General features: G+C 42.4%; 1 protein-coding gene across 1 annotated transcript in view; it reads right to left on the bottom strand.

Moving 5' to 3' along the window:
• The window catches only part of LOC126419928 (apoptosis regulatory protein Siva-like), a 28721-nt gene that overhangs the window by 11164 nt on the left and 861 nt on the right, over positions 1–16696 (bottom strand). The gene's annotated exons all lie outside the window — the stretch shown is intronic.

Genomic DNA, 16696 nt, shown 5'->3' with positions numbered 1-16696 from the left:
GTTATTGATGTATGCTGCATAACTCTGGATGCAAGTAAACAGAAAGTAATGGAAAATGAAACGATCAGATGTCAGCCTAACCTAGACCTCTGGTTACATTACAGATCAGTCTGACACCTCAACCAAGATTTCACATTCACATTTGTAGGCTTCACCAACTCTCAAACAAATCATCGCTTTCCAGCCTAACCTAGGCCTTGGGCTATGACAAAGATTAGTGTGTCACCAAAATGTAAATTTCACCTATGGAAAAAAAGTAACATTTCATTACAGACAGTGCTAAAATGCTGTTTAAAAGAAACTCCTGTGTTCTTGGAGTCTTTCGAGGTAACATGTTTCAGTAAAATCTTCTCAATTTACAAGCCACATCAATTTGAATAAAACACTCATGCTTTCAGGACCCATCTCCACCAACATCATCAACTACCAGTATTCTGCTTATATAAGGTCTGCTCAAAAAACTCCAAAACTTTGTCCACAAAATTTTTCTTTGCTTACCTTTTACTTATTGTACATGGTCTCATTTGAAGTACTCTTCTTCACAACTGATACACCGCTCCCAATGCTGCTACCACTTCCAAAGCCATCTTGGTATGCCTATTGCTGGATCGTGCAAAGCACCTTCTGCAAATTTTCTTTTGTCTCGTCTATCTTTGCAAATCTTTGTTCTTTCAACTGGGTTTTCACCTTTCAAAATAAAAAAAATATGTGGGGGCCAGGTCTGGAGAGTGAGGAGGATTAGGCACCACAGTGATTTCGTTTTTTGGGCAATAGACATGCACCAACGGGGATGAATGCGCGAGTCCTTTATCGTGATGAAACAGTCAAGAATTGTCTCACCACATTTCAATCTAGATCCTTCTCACATTTTCTCACAGGCACTGCAACACATCCAGATAGTACTATCGATTAACAGTTTGTACCTGTGGCACGAATTCATGATGAACTAACCCTTCAATGTCAAACAAAACTATTAATATGGCTTTGACATTTGACCTGACCTGGCGAGCTTCTTTTGGTCTTGGAGAACCTTTTTTTAACCCAATGAGAATACTGAAACTTGGTCTCAACACCATAACAGTAGACTCACATCTTATCACCAGTTATGATTTTCTTAAAGAACATCCCATTCTCACCTGTGTGATGGAAAATATCTTCACAGATTGCAAGGCGAAGGTCTTCTAGTCTTGACTCATGAGCTGTGGGACAAACTTGTGGCAACATGATGCATTCCAAGATGCTGTGTCAGGACTTCATGACCTCATCCAACTGAAATGTTACATTCTTCTGCAACCTCTTGGACAGTCAGTCTTCCATTCAAACACAGAATTTCGTTGATGGGCCTGATATGAATGTCATCGACAGACACCAGGGTGTCCTGAACAAGGGGCATCTTTAACTGCTGTCTGGCCATTTTTAAACTGTGTGAACCATTCATAACACTGATTACAGATTAAACACTCATCACCATAGGCTTCCAGCACCATTTGGTATTTCTCTGAGAAGGTTTTCTTGAGGACCATGCAAAATGTAATACAAACACATTGCTCCTCTAATTCTGCCATCTCGAAATTCACAAACTGTGTGATACCATGTTCTACTCAATACAGCACTGGACATCATCTAACAGACATGCAACAATGAAACTTCTGGCAGTTACACATTAAACACAGGTGTGTGCAGGGATCTAACCGCATTTCCCTCCAACACATCACTGGTGCAAAATTGTGAATGTCCCATAATGTTTTGAACAGACCTTGTACAGATGCAGTGGAAGTGTCTGAAACCTTCCAGAGAGGGCCCTAGTGATGCATTGTGTGGAAGGCAAGTTGGACAGCCCACAGCAGCTCCATCCCACTGAGGGACCTAATGATGTCTGGTGGTGTGAAGAGCTGGCACTACACTTGAATCTGCCGCTGTTGCCTCCCTACATACATCAAGCCTCCGTCTTTGCTTTCGCTCGATGTACAAAACCCACCCCCATTTCAAGTTACTACTACAGCAGAAATAGAATGGTAATGTGCTCCGATCCATTCAAGAGCATTCACAACCAATATTGGTACTGATTCATAATAGATGAGGGAAACATTCCACGCGGGAAAAATATATTTAAAAACAAAGATGATGTGACTTACCATACGAAAGCGCTGGCAGGTCTATAGAAACACAAACAGAGACATACGTACACACAAAATTCAAGCTTTCGCAACAAACTGTTGCCTCATCAGGAAAGAGGGAAGGAGAGGGAAAGACGAAAGGAAGTGGGTTTTAAGGGAGAGGGTAAGGAGTCATTCCAATCCCGGGAGCGGAAAGACTTACCTTAGGGGGAAAAAAGGACGGGTATACACTCGCACACACACACATATCCATCCACACATATACAGACACAAGTAGACATATTTAAAGACAAAGAGTTTGGGCAGAGATGTCTGTATATGTGTGGATGGATATATATATGTGTGTGTGTGTGTGTGTGTGTGTGTGTGTGTGTGTGCGCGCAAGTGTATACCCGTCCTTTTTTCCCCCTAAGGTAAGTCTTTCCGCTCCCGGGATTGGAACGACTCCTTACCCTCTCCCTTAAAACCCACATCCTTTCGTCTTTCCCTCTCCTTCCCTCTTTCCTGATGAGGCAACAGTTTGTTGCGAAAGCTTAAATTTTGTGTGTATGTTTGTTTGTGTGTCTATTGACGTGCCAGTGCTTTCGTTTGGTAAGTCACATCATCTTTGTTTTTTATATATATATATATATATATATATATATATATATATATATATCTAAAAACAAAGATGATGTGACTTACCAAATGAAAGTGCTGGCAGGTCGACAGACACACAAACAAACACAAACATACACACAAAATTCAAGCTTTCGCAACAAACTGTTGCCTCATCAGGAAAGAGGGAAGGAGAGGGGAAGACGAAAGGAAGTGGGTTTTAAAGGAGAGGGTAAGGAGTCATTCCAATCCCGGGAGAGGAAAGACTTACCTTAGGGGGAAAAAAGGACAGGTATACACTCGCACACACGCACATATCCATCCACACATACAGACACAAGCAGACATATTTAAAGACTTACCTTAAATATGTTTAAATATGTCTGCTTGTGTCTGTATGTGTGGATGGATATGTGCGTGTGTGCGAGTGTATACCTGTCCTTTTTTCCCCCTAAGGTAAGTCTTTCCTCTCCCGGGATTGGAATGACTCCTTACCCTCTCCTTTAAAACCCACTTCCTTTCGTCTTCCCCTCTCCTTCCCTCTTTCCTGATGAGGCAACAGTTTGTTGCGAAAGCTTGAATTTTGTGTGTATGTTTGTGTTTGTTTGTGTGTCTGTCGACCTGCCAGCACTTTCATTTGGTAAGTCACATCATCTTTGTTTTTAGATATATATTTCCTACGTGGTATGTTTCCCTCTATTATAACCATATATATATATATATATATATATATAATGGAAGGAAACATTCCACGTGGGAAAAATTATATATTCGTGGCAAACGAATCTGCTCCAGTCCGGAATCCCTGAATCATACACCAACAACCTGAAAACAGCTTTCGCATCCCGCAACTACCCTCCCGACCTGGTACAGAAGCAAATAACCAGAGCCACTTCCTCGTCCCCTCAAACCCAGAATCCCCCACAGAAGAACCACAAAAGCGCCCCACTTGTGACAGGATACTTTCCGGGACTGGACCAGACTCTGAATGTGGCTCTCTAGCAGGGATACGACTTCCTCAAATCCTGCCCTGAAATGAGATCCATCCTTCATGAAATCCTCCCCACTCCGCCAAGAGTGTCTTTCCGCCGTCCACCTAACCTTCGTAACCTGTTAGTTCATCCCTATGAAATCCCCAAACCACCTTCCCTACCCTCTGGCTCCTATCCCTGTAACCGCCCCCGATGCAAAACCTGTCCCATGCACCCTCCCACCACCACCTACTCCAGTCCTGTAACCCGGAAGGTGTACACGATCAGAGGCAGAGCCACGTGTGAAAGCACCCACGTGATTTACCAACTGACCTGCCTACACTGTGATGCATTCTATGTGGGAATGACCAGCAACAAACTGTCCATTCGCATGAATGGACACAGGCAGACAGTGTTTGTTGGTAATGAGGATCACCCTGTGGCTAAACATGCCTTGGTGCACAGCCAGCACATCTTGGCACAGTGTTACACCGTCCGGGTTATCTGGATACTTCCCACCAACAACAACCTATCCGAACTCCGGAGATGGGAACTTGCCCTTCAGTATATCCTCTCTTCTCGTCATCCGCCAGGCCTCAATCTCCGCTAATTTCAGGTTGCCGCCACTCATACCTCACCTGTCGTTCAACAACTTCTTTGCCTCTACACTTCTGCCTCGACTGACATCTCTGCCCAAACTCTTTGTCTTTAAATATGTCTGCTTGTGTCTGTATGTGTGGATGGATATGTGCGTGTGTACGAGTGTATACCTGTCCTTTTTTCCCCCTAAGGTAAGTCTTTCCGCTCCCGGGATTGGAATGACTCCTTACCCTCTCCCTTAAAACCCACTTCCTTTCGTCTTCCCCTCTCCTTCCCTCTTTCCTGATGAGGCAACAGTTTGTTGCGAAAGCTTGAATTTTGTGTGTATGTTTGTGTGTGTATCGACCTGCCAGCGCTTTTGTTCGGTAAGTCACCTCATCTTTGTTTTTATATATATATACACACACACACACACACACACACACACACACACACACTTGGAATGTTTCCCTTTATTTTTTTTCATAACTATTACTTACTGATCACTGTTATCAATATTAATTTCTATTTTTATACTGAGACATAACTTTGTAATCAATCAAACCAGAGAGAGAGAGAGAGAGAAGGTCTGCAGGAAGCAATAAATAAATTAAAAGCCTGCCTGGGGGGCAGGCATAAGTGTATACCTCAGGTCTCCGATAAAATTGTCACTGTTTATTCTAATTTCAGTCACTTCCTTTGTAACAAAATCCCAATATGATAATGTTTGAGTCAAAACTATTGTCTTTCCAAATTCATTCAATGTTTCTTTGGTTCAGTTTCAAGAACAGAACCAAAACTTTATGAAAAACTTCACTTGTTTATTTAGTTAATTAGATTTGTGTTCCAAGGATCATTTTGCACAATAGAACAAAATGATGTGAAATGACTCTTTTTACATTCACATTGTAAATTAATTTGTACATATGGTTATGTGCTGAACATTTCTAAGTTTTTTCCCCTTAAAGAAAAAGGATACTGTACACAGATGTGAGTTAGCAGTTCCCACCCACCACCTTCTACACACATTACGACAATATATATTCTTCAACGGAATAGGAGGGGTTTGTCAAAGAGAAACTTTCTCAGTTTTCAAATTTTACTTTGCTGTCTGTCAGACATTTTATATCACTTGGTAAGTGACTAAAAGTTTTTGTTGCAGCATTGTGCATCAGTTTTTGTGCTAAAGACAACCTTAGTATGGAGTAATGAATGACATTGTTCCTTCTGGTATTTTAATTATGTCCTTTCAAACTGTAGTGGTTTATTTACAACAAACTTCATGAGGGAATAAATATACTGTGAAGCAGTAATCAGAATGCCCAAGTCCTTAAACAGATGTCTATATGATGATCATGGGTGAGCACCATACAATTCTCACAGCAATGAAGACTGACTTTCTTTCTTGAGCATGAGTTACCCCAGAAGATTATTCCAAATGACTTTACTGAATGAAAATATGCAAAATATGTAAAATTACTGATTTCTCTCTCCCCAAGATTTGCAATGATTTTTGTTTACCATTTCTTCTGTTTCTGTATGTATGCTTGGAGTGGTTACAATACTAGCGTCGTCTGCAAAAACAACTAATTATGCTTGTTGTAGGGCAGAGCTACCTGTGAAACTAGTCATGTGACCTCCAAGCTAAGCTCCAACCACTGTGCTGAAATCTATGTGGGCATGACAACCAACAAGCTGTCTGCCCACATGAATGACCACCGACAAACTGTGACCAAGGAACAGCGGGACATTTCAATAATTGCTTCACAGCCTGTGCCACTTGGATACTTCCCACCAAAACTAGCTTTCTGAACTGCACATATGGGAACTCTCCCTGCAATACATCCTATGTTCCAGTAACCCTCCTGGCATCAACTTTTGTCAGTCATTGTCCTTACCCTTCTAGCACCTTCTCTGTTCCCATTGTAGCACTACACAGCCCTCTATTCCGTCAATGCACCCTCTGTCTTTTTACTTATATCCTTTTGCACTATCCCCCCCCCCCCCCCCCCAACTCTGCCTGACCTCCCAACTGCACCTAGCTGCCCTACCCTCTCTCCATCTCGTCCCTGTACACTCCCACAAGCAGCACTTTATTGTCCCCCACCCCTACCCTGCCATCCGTCTCCCTTCCCGCCCCAGCCTCTTCCTTACCCCCCACTACCCAATTGGCTCTCTCAACATGCACTGCTGCTTGCAGTTGCTTGCAGTCTGGCTTCAACAGCCAGAGACTGCAACCATGTGTGCGAAATACATTTGCATGAGTGTGTGTATGTTTTATTTTTTTCGACAAAGTCCTTGTTGGCCGAAACCTCACATTGTGCCTGTCTGCAACTCAGCATCTCTGCTATACGGTGAGTAACAACTATCCCTTCCATAATATTGTTGATTGTTGTGTTTCTTATACAGAGGATTGTTTACATATATGAAGAACAATAGTGGACTTAAGACTGTACCTTGGGGAACCAGTCGTCAGAATTATGTCCCCCAGACTGTTGTTGTTGTTGTCGTCTTCAGTCCTGAGACTGGTTTGATGCAGCTCTCCATGCTACTCTATCCTGTGCAAGCTTCTTCATCTCCCAGTACTTACTGCAGCCTACATCCTTCTGAATCTGCTTAGTGTATTCATCTCTTGGTCTCCCTCTACGATTTTTACCCTCCACGCTGCCCTCCAATGCTAAATTTGTGATCCCTTGATGCCTTAGAACATGTCCTACCAACCGGTCGCCTCTTCTTGTCAAGTTGTGCCACAAACTTCTCTTCTCCCCAATTCTATTCAATACCTCCTCATTAGTTATGTGATCTACCCATCTAATCTTCAGCATTCTTCTGTAGCACCACATTTCGAAAGCTTCTATTCTCTTCTTGTCTAAACTATTTATTGTCCATGTTTCACTTCCACACATGGCTACACTCCATACAAATACTTTCAGAAACGCCTCCCTGACACTTAAATCTATACTCGATGTTAACAAATTTCTCTTCTTCAGAAACGCTTTCCTTGCCATTGCCAGTCTACATTTTATATCCTCTCTACTTCGACCATCATCAGTTATTTTGCTCCCCAAATAGCAAAACTCCTTTACTACTTTAAGTGTCTCATTTCCTAATCTAATTCCCTCAGCATCACCCGACTTAATTCGACTACATTCCATTATCCTCGTTTTCCTATGTTGATGTTAATCTTATATCCTCCTTTCAAGACACTGTCCATTCCGTTCAACTGCTCTTCCAAGTCCTTTGCTGTCTCTGACAGAATTACAATGTCATTGGCGAACCTCAACGTTTTTATTTCTTCTCCATGCACTTTAATACCTACTCCGAATTTTTCTTTTGTTTCCTTTACTACTTGCTCAATATACAGATTGAATAACATCGGGGAGAGGCTACAACCCTGTCTCACTCCCTTCCCAACTGCTGCTTCCCTTTCATGCCCCTCGACTCTTATAACTGCCATCTGCTTTCTGTACAAATTGTAAATAGCCTTTTGCTCCCTGTATTTTACCCCTGCCACCTTTAGAATTTGAAAGAGAGTATTCCAGTCAACATTGTCAAAAGCTTTCTCTAAGTCTACAAATGCTAGAAATGTAGGTTTGCCTTTCCTTAATCTATTTTCTAAGATAAGTCGTAGGGTCAGTATTGCCTCACATGTTCCAACATTTCTGCAGAATCCAAACTGATCTTCGCCGAGGTCGGCTCCTACCAGTTTTTCCATTTTGGCCACTATACTGGTTGAATTACTAAGGACAACTATCTGCATTCTTTTGATCAGATGTGACATTATCCATTGGTTGGCTATACCATCAACCCCATAAAAGTTCAATTTATCTACGAGAATACTGTGATTCACAAGTCAAATGCATTAGTCAGGTTGCACAAAATACCAACTGGCCCTATTTTATTCTTTAATGCTTTTAAAATCAGGTGGGTGAACATGTAAATGGCATTCTCAGTAGAGCAACCGTTCTGAAACACAAACTGTGATTTGCTAAGGTTATTATTGTTGCAAATATTGTTGCTTGTTTTGTTTTAGAGGACAAAAATGAGGGTCATATGCGTCCATGTCAGAACCGTAGAATATGAAGGGGGAGGAAAAAAAGAAAAGAAGAGGTAAAAGCAACTACACGTTAAGCCCAAGAAACTGAAGGAAAGACAGTTGAAAACAGGTACTTGGAGAAAGGTTCATAAAATATGCCACAAAGAAACAGAGGTCCTGAACTAAAGATTAAATGTCCTTCACCATATTGCTACAACAGATAAAAAGTAAAACGCGGTCTACTGCCCACGCGTTATTTGCTAAAAAGACTGATAACTCAGACAGTAAACATAAATTGGAACATAGTGGTTAAAAAAGGGGTATTCCATTAGGAAATGGTGAACCATCAAAGGTTGAGAACAATGAGCACAAATTGATGGGGGAGCACCATGTAACAAATGGCGATGGCTAAAAAGACAGTGCCCAACATGCAACCTAGCTAAAATGATGTCCTCATGGCGAGGGGACCGAGAGGAGGTTGTCCAAGCCGAAGGGAGAGGTTAAATTTCCTGGAGCTCGTTCCCATGAAGGGAGGACTAGGGTGATGCCAAAGTGACAACACCTGCAGGCAGGTGGCCACACAGAGATCATTGGAGGGAATGGAAGAAATAGCAGGCCAAGGTACCAGGACTGCAGCCTTAGCAGTAACATCAGCAGCCTTGTTTCCCATCAGACCGATGTGACCAGGAACCCACATACACATCACAGTGGCTCCATCAAGAGTGAGCAAGTGACAGCTTTCCTGGGTCTGTTGCACTAAGGGATGGCTGATGTACAGCACACAGAGGCTCTGAAGGGCATTGAGAGAGTTGGAGCAGATGACGCAATTAAAATGCCTGTGTCTCTGGATGTACTGCATGGTCGGATACAGGGTGAAGCCTACTGTAAATACTGAGCAGTGTTCTGCAAGCTGATACCGAAAACCAACAGTGCCAATGACAAAGGCACATCCGACACCATGGTCAGTCCGACAGCCATCAGGGTACTCATAGATACTATCACGAAGTTCCATGCGAAGGTCATTAAACTATGGCGATAGAGTCACAGCGGTATGACAATGGTAGTTCAGCAGCTTCTGCATACAGACTCTCAACCAGGCTAGTGTACACGGCACCAGTGGCCAAACAGATGCCACGATGGTAGATCGTATTGAGACTGTATAAGATGGACATATGTGCAGATGCATGAACGATACACCCATAGTATAGTTTTGAACGAACAAGGGACCACTATAAATGGAGTAGGGCTGTCCAATCCATTCCCCAGGAAGTACCACTGAGGACACATAGGACATTCGACATTCAGGGACCACGTACAGTGGGCGGCCAGGTAAGTCACATGGGAGGTTCAAGAAAGTTTCCTATCAAGCAAGAGCTCCAGGAATTTTGTAGTTTCAACGAATGGAAGAGCAACAGGCCAAAGACAAAGACTGTGTAAGAAACCAATTACACTGCCAGAAATTCATATGAATGGTTTTGTCAGTGGAAAAGCGAAAGCCACTGTTGATACTCCATCAGTAAAGATGATCGAGACATTGCTGAAGATGCTGCTCAATGAGACAAGTCCATGGAGAACTGCAATAGATGGCAACATCGTCAACAAAATGGGACCCCGAGATGCCTGGTGGGAGATAGCCCATAATAGAGTTAATGGCGATAGCAAAGAGGACGACGCTCAGGTCGGAACCCTGAGGCACACCGTTTTCCTGGATAAAGGTGTCCGACAAGGCAGAACCCACACATACGTTGAAAACGCGGTCTTTTAAAAATTCCTGAAGGAAATGAGGCATGTGGCCAAAGAAGCCCCACATGTAGAGAGATGGGATTGCACGTATGAAGGAGAAAGTGCTTGCCTGCAAGAGAGAGGTTCTACAACATCTGAATGTGAACATCATCCGGCCCTGGGGCAGAGGATCAGGACGAGGTGAGAGCATGATTTAGCCCCCTCATAGTAAAGGCGGCATTATAGCACACACGATTCTGAGAAGATGAGGGTACTGCCCAAGCCTCTTCCACTCGTTTCTGACAGAGGAAGGCAGGATGATAGTGTGAGGAGCTCGAAACCTCCGCAAAATGGCAGCGCAAGGTGTTGGAGATAGCAATAGGGTCCCTATGACATCATGTGCTAATGTCAGGCTGGAAACTGGGGACTGGACCTTGGTCCCAGAGAGTCGTCTGAAGCTGGCCCATGTGATGGAAGATGGAGTGGAACTGTTAAAAGAACTAGTAAATGAAATCCAGCCAGCTTTTTTGCTATCCCGAAGAATGTGACGACAATGTGCACGCTACTGTTTATAACGAATGCAGTTTGCCATTGTAGAATGACGGTTAAAAATGTGGAGAGCATGTCTCCGCACACGAATTGTGCATTGCGGCATGCCTCATTCCACCAAGGGACTGGAACACTGCGCAATAAAGAGGAAGTGCGAGGAATGGAATGTTCTGTGGTGGTAAGGATAATGTTTCTTAAAGAGTGGTTTGACAACAGCATATTACAGTCTCTGTGGAAAAATACCATGAGTTAGTGAAGTATCACATATTTCAGGTAAGACTGGGCTTTTTACATGGGAATGAACCTTTATTACTTTATTGGAAACACCATCAAAACCGGATGAGCTTTAATTTTTGAGGGATTTCATAGTTTTCTTATTTTAACCAAAACATTCAGGAATTGGTTAAACAGAAGAGTGATGGCTCGGTGGGACATTCTGTCTATCGTATGCCCCCTCACACTGATTTGTACTTGCAATCTTCAAGTTGCCATCACCCATCCCAGACCACGAGTGTACTTAAAACCCTTGTGCACAGGGCACATATGGTGTCGGATGCAGAGAATTTGCCTAAGGAACTTGCACATTTAAGGACGGTGTTCAGAGACAATGGATACTCGACCCATCAAATTAACAGGGCCTACTCAACTAAAGCCAGGAACTGGGAAGTGGATAAAGAGGAGAATGCACCAGCCAAGTCCCTAGCTTTTCTTCCTTTCTTGGAAATATCTACTTCAAGATAGCGAGGATTCTTAATAATTTTCATGTGAAAGTGGTTTTTCGTCTACCTTCTAAGGTTTCGGATTTGCTGGGATCAGTGAAGGATGATTTATTACTGCGGAAGGCGGGAATTCACAAAATACCGCGTCAATGTGGTATGGCCTATATAGGACAGACAACGCGTACAGTGGAAGAGCGTTGTACAGAACATCAATGTTGCACTCGTCTACTGCAACCCAGTAAGTCTGTCGTTGCAGAACATTGTATTTCTAACAGACATTCAATGGAGTACTACAAAACTTCGATTTTGGCCACAGCAACTTTCTGGGACTCCATTATCAAAGAATACGTTGAAATACCCATTGCGGGAAATCTAATGAATCGTGACAATTGTTACTAATTGAATAACTCACGGAATCCCGTAATCTCCGAAATTTGCTCGAGACAAAGACGCCAGAAGACTTTGATAGCTATGGCCGGCGACAATACCGACAGCAGCTGAGTATTGCAGTTCCACCAGCGAGGGCACTGTCGCTGGGCAGTGTGGCCCTTCTGTCTCCGTGACTGCAACACACGTGTGCAGTACTATCAGCGCACTATGTAAGATGGAGCGGAGAACGCCTTCGTCAATCCTCGTTCAGCTCACCTGAAGATGGCTGGCAGTTGTCGAGCCGAAATATTGTGCAATGAAGTTTACGACGACCGGCTGCAAGCCCGAAATCTTTTTGAACAGTGCAATTCTTATATGTAAATATTAATAATGTAACATTTATTGGTGTTTTGTTGTGTAGAGGATTGTTTTATTAGTGTTAATTCAATATTTTTCAAAAGAAAATATGTGCATAATTTAGATAGTTCTTGTAAAATAATGGTGGACATTCAATGCTATGCTCACTTGCTGTCCCATTAGTGACAAAGTTTTGAAGATGATTATTGGCGTACTTCGTAAACTTCTGATATTCAGATGTGAGTTAATTATTATGGTTCATAATACAGGCTGACAAGGTCTGACTAAACACATTTTTGTGTAAGACATCATCTGTGGCACCCAAAGGATGTATGGTCTAAGGGTCATTCCGTGTAAAATCATGGATATTTTCATGGATCCTAAGGTGACCAATTCAGGATTTAGTCTCATATGGTACATAGATAACTACATGTCTTAATAGAAAAACTGCCAAATAGCACTGTCCTTACGCTAACCATTTTTGATAAATTAAACAATGGAAAACCCATGACGGAATGTAAAAATATTATGAAAAGGACAGTTGCTACTCACCATATAGCAGAGATGCTGAGTCGCAAATAGGCACAACAAAAACACTGTCACAATATAAGCTTTTGGCCATCAAGGCCTTTGTCGAAAATACACACACACACACACACACACACACACACACACACACACACACACACACACACACAAAAATGCAACCGACACACACGATTGCTGCCTCTGGCTGAAGCCACAGCGTGTGCGTGTGTCGTCTACTATCAATTAAGGCATTGATGGCCGAAAGCTTATATTGTGACAGTATATTTGTTGTGCCTTTCTGTGACTCACCATCTCTACTATATGGTGAGTAGAATTTTCCTTTACATTTTTTATACATTCACAGTTGAAGCCTAGAGAGTGTGTACTGTAAACTGGGGCAACTTTGCCACTTTTTGAATAAGAACACCTTTGGCACCCTAGCAAGTCCCTGGATCATCCAATAGAGGTGCCAATGCTTTCACTGCACAAGACAACAATGAATGATGCATTTGGTGCCCATTTTACGTTTATTCATTGTTTCCTGGTCTTTGTCAGTGCTTTTTCTTTCAACTTGTGAAACACATTTTCTGTAGTCTGCCTAAGCATTCCAAGGTAACTGGAAACTATTTCTTTTGTTCTACATCTACATCTACATTGATACTCCGCAAGCCACCCAACGGTGTGTGGCGGAGGGCACTTTACGTGCCACTGTCATTACCTCCCTTTCCTGTTCCAGTCGCATATGGTTCGCAGGAAGAACGACTGTCTGAAAGCCTCCGTGCGCGCTCTAATCTCTCTAATTTTACATTCGTGATCTCCTCGGGAGGTATAAGTAGGGGGAAGCAATATATTCGATACCTCATCCAGAAACGCACCCTCTCGAAACCTGGCGAGCAAGCTACACCGCGATGCAGAGCGCCTCTCTTGCAGAGTCTGCCACTTGAGTTTATTAAACATCTCCGTAACGCTATCACGGTTACCAAATAACCCGGTGACGAAACGTGCCGCTCTTCTTTGGATCTTCTCTATCTCCTCCGTCAACCTGACCTGGTACGGATCCCACACTGATGAGCAATACTCAAGTATAGGTCGAACGAGTGTTTTGTAAGCCACCTCCTTTGTTGATGGACTACATTTTCTAAGCACTCTCCCAATGAATCTCAACCTGGTACCCGCCTTACCAACAATTAATTTTATATCATCATTCCACTTCAAATCGTTCCGCATGCATACTCCCAGATATTTTACATACGTAACTGCTGTCAGTGTTTGTTCCGCTATCATATAATCATACAATAAAGGATCCTTCTTTCTATGTATTCGCAATACATTACATTTGTCTATGTTAAGGGTCAGTTGCCACTCCCTGCACCAAGTGCCTATCCGCTGCAGATCTTCCTGCATTTCGCTACAATTTTCTAATGCTGCAACTTCTCTGTATACTACAGCATCATCCGCGAAAAGCCGCATGGAACTTCCGACACTATCTACTAAGTCATTTATATATATTGTGAAAAGCAATGGTCCCATAACACTCCCCTGTGGCACGCCAGAGGTTACTTTAACATCTGTAGACGTCTCTCCATTGATAACAACATACTGTGTTCTGTTTGCTAAAAACTCTTCAATCCAGCCACACAGCTGGTCTGATATTCCGTAGGCTCTTTCTTTGTTTATCAGGCGACAGTGCGGAACTGTATCGAACGCCTTCCGGAAGTCAAGAAAAATAGCATCTACCTGGGAGCCTGTATCTAATATTTTCTGGGTCTCATGAACAAATAAAGCGAGTTGGGTCTCACACGATCGCTGTTTCCGGAATCCATGTTGATTCCTACATAGTAGATTCTGGGTTTCCAGAAATGACATGATACGCGAGCAAAAAACATGTTCTAAAATTCTACAACAGATCGACGTAAGAGATATAGGTCTATAGTTTTGCGCATCTGCTCGACGACCCTTCTTGAAGACTGGGACTATCTGTGCTCTTTTCCAATCATTTGGAACCCTCCGTTCCTCTAGAGACTTGCGGTACACGGCTGTTAGAAGGGGGGCAAGTTCTTTCGCGTACTCTGTGTAGAATCGAATTGGTATCCCATCAGGTCCAGTGGACTTTCCTCTATTGAGTGATTCCAGTTGCTTTTCTATTCCTTGGACACTTATTTCGATGTCAGCCATTTTTTCGTTTGTGCGAGGATTTAGAGAAGGAACTGCAGTGCGGTCTTCCTCTGTGAAACAGCTTTGGAAAAAGGTGTTTAGTATTTCAGCTTTACGCGTGTCATCCTCTGTTTCAATGCCGTCATCATCCCGTAGTGTCTGGATATGCTGTTTCAAGCCACTTACTGATTTAACGTAAGACCAGAACTTCCTAGGATTTTCTGTCAAGTCGGTACATAGAATTTTACTTTCGAATTCAATGAACGCTTCACGCATAGCCCTCCTTACGCTGTTCAGTGCAGTACATAACTACATTTCAGAATCACTTTTAAAAATAAAATTGTGTGGTGTATTTAGTATAATAACATAACTTGGCAATGTCAGACTGCACTGAGAAGTGAAGAAGACGAGGAGAACCTTGAACAAATCCTCATGTGTGCAGATTGGGGAATGCCTCGTGATGCCCTTGATCTACGGCTCATCATGGAAAATTTCTTGGATTTGATGGGGAAGCAGATTTCACACTTTAACTTACCTGGTGATGACTGGTACTATTCTTTTGTGAAACAATGTAAAAAAGTGCTAAAATATTCCCCATTTAGAGCTAGCACTCAAAAAGATCAGCTTAAAGCATACTTTAGTCACTTGAAAGACTCGTCAGAAGGAACTCCTCCATCCCACATATTCAATTATGACAATACAAATTTGACCGATTACACTGGGTAAAAAAAAAAAAAAAGGGGGGATTTCGTAGGGGATGTAACTATCCAGAAAGAGTTATAAACTCTACCAAAGCTATTATGTCTTTAAGGTTTGCGCCTTCGGCATAAGGAGAACTGCTTCCTCCTTTCATGGTTTATCATTCAAAGCAGCTATCAGAGTTGTGGATTTTTAGGAGGACTGAAAGGAACAAAATATGGCAATACAGCAAGTGGATGGTTTCATGCTCTGCATTTTGAAAAGTGGTTTATGTTGTTGTGGCATGGGCAAAAAATCTATCTGGCCCCAAATGATTAAAAGGAGACACTCTTAGTAACCTTGTGAATACAAGAGTAATCAAGGCATGCAGAACTCATGACATTCATTTTGTGTTCTTGTCCCCAGCCTCCACTCATCCGTGTCAACCTCTGGATGTTTCAGTCTTTGCTCCCTGTAGTAGGAAATGGAGAGCCATACTGTCAGTTTATAAGATGAGAAACTAATCTAGTTCCAAGTCACTTGAAAAAACAGCATTTCCCAAACAGTTGTCAAAACTTCTCATTGCTTTGAAGAAAGGAGAGAAAATGAAAGCGAACATCATATCTGGGTTCAAGAAATGTGGCATTGTGCCACTAAATGCAGAAGAATTTTGTTCTTGAATCCCAGATGCAGAAAGAGCTGATGGTAACAGTACACCTACCAGAATTGGTGATTCACTCATGAATTATCCTCAAGCCTGTCACAGAAGTTATAGTCAGAGTCCATTGAAGAGGAGATGAATGAAGGAGGAGAGCTGTTGCGGCACCAGGAGAAGCTGTTGACAAATCACACTTGGTAAACCACCAATCTCTTCTGAGTGCCTCTGCAATGAAACAAATTAAGAGGACTCTTAGAATGAAGAACACTCAGAGGAATAACCGTCACAGCAGCAATGAATCTGACTGTGCTTTTTCTCTACATGACATACCTGACTCTGAACCTTAACAATATGCAGAACACATGGAAGAAATAGGTAGTCAGGAGTTAGTTGATCTCACTTTTTACTGTGAAGAGGATCGTAATTCAGCCATTCGTGAACATAATGAAATTTATCTCATAAATGGCCCCGGATCTTACGAAACTAGACGTTGGAATGTTTGTTGCAGTAACATTCCTGACAAAAAAGGTGTAACACATTTTGTAAACTTATTCAGTTCTACAGAGACAGGCAGTTTGAAGGTGTCATACCTTCATACAACAGACATGGGGAAAAGTCTTTACTTTCCAGATGTGCCAGATCAAGCATCCCTAGGTGTGAAA

Source organism: Schistocerca serialis, chromosome 9 (genome assembly GCF_023864345.2).
Source record: "Schistocerca serialis cubense isolate TAMUIC-IGC-003099 chromosome 9, iqSchSeri2.2, whole genome shotgun sequence".
Taxonomy (NCBI): Eukaryota; Metazoa; Arthropoda; class Insecta; order Orthoptera; family Acrididae; genus Schistocerca; species Schistocerca serialis.
Note: the sequence above shows the minus strand (reverse complement) of the source record. Positions and strands in the feature narration are given on the sequence as shown.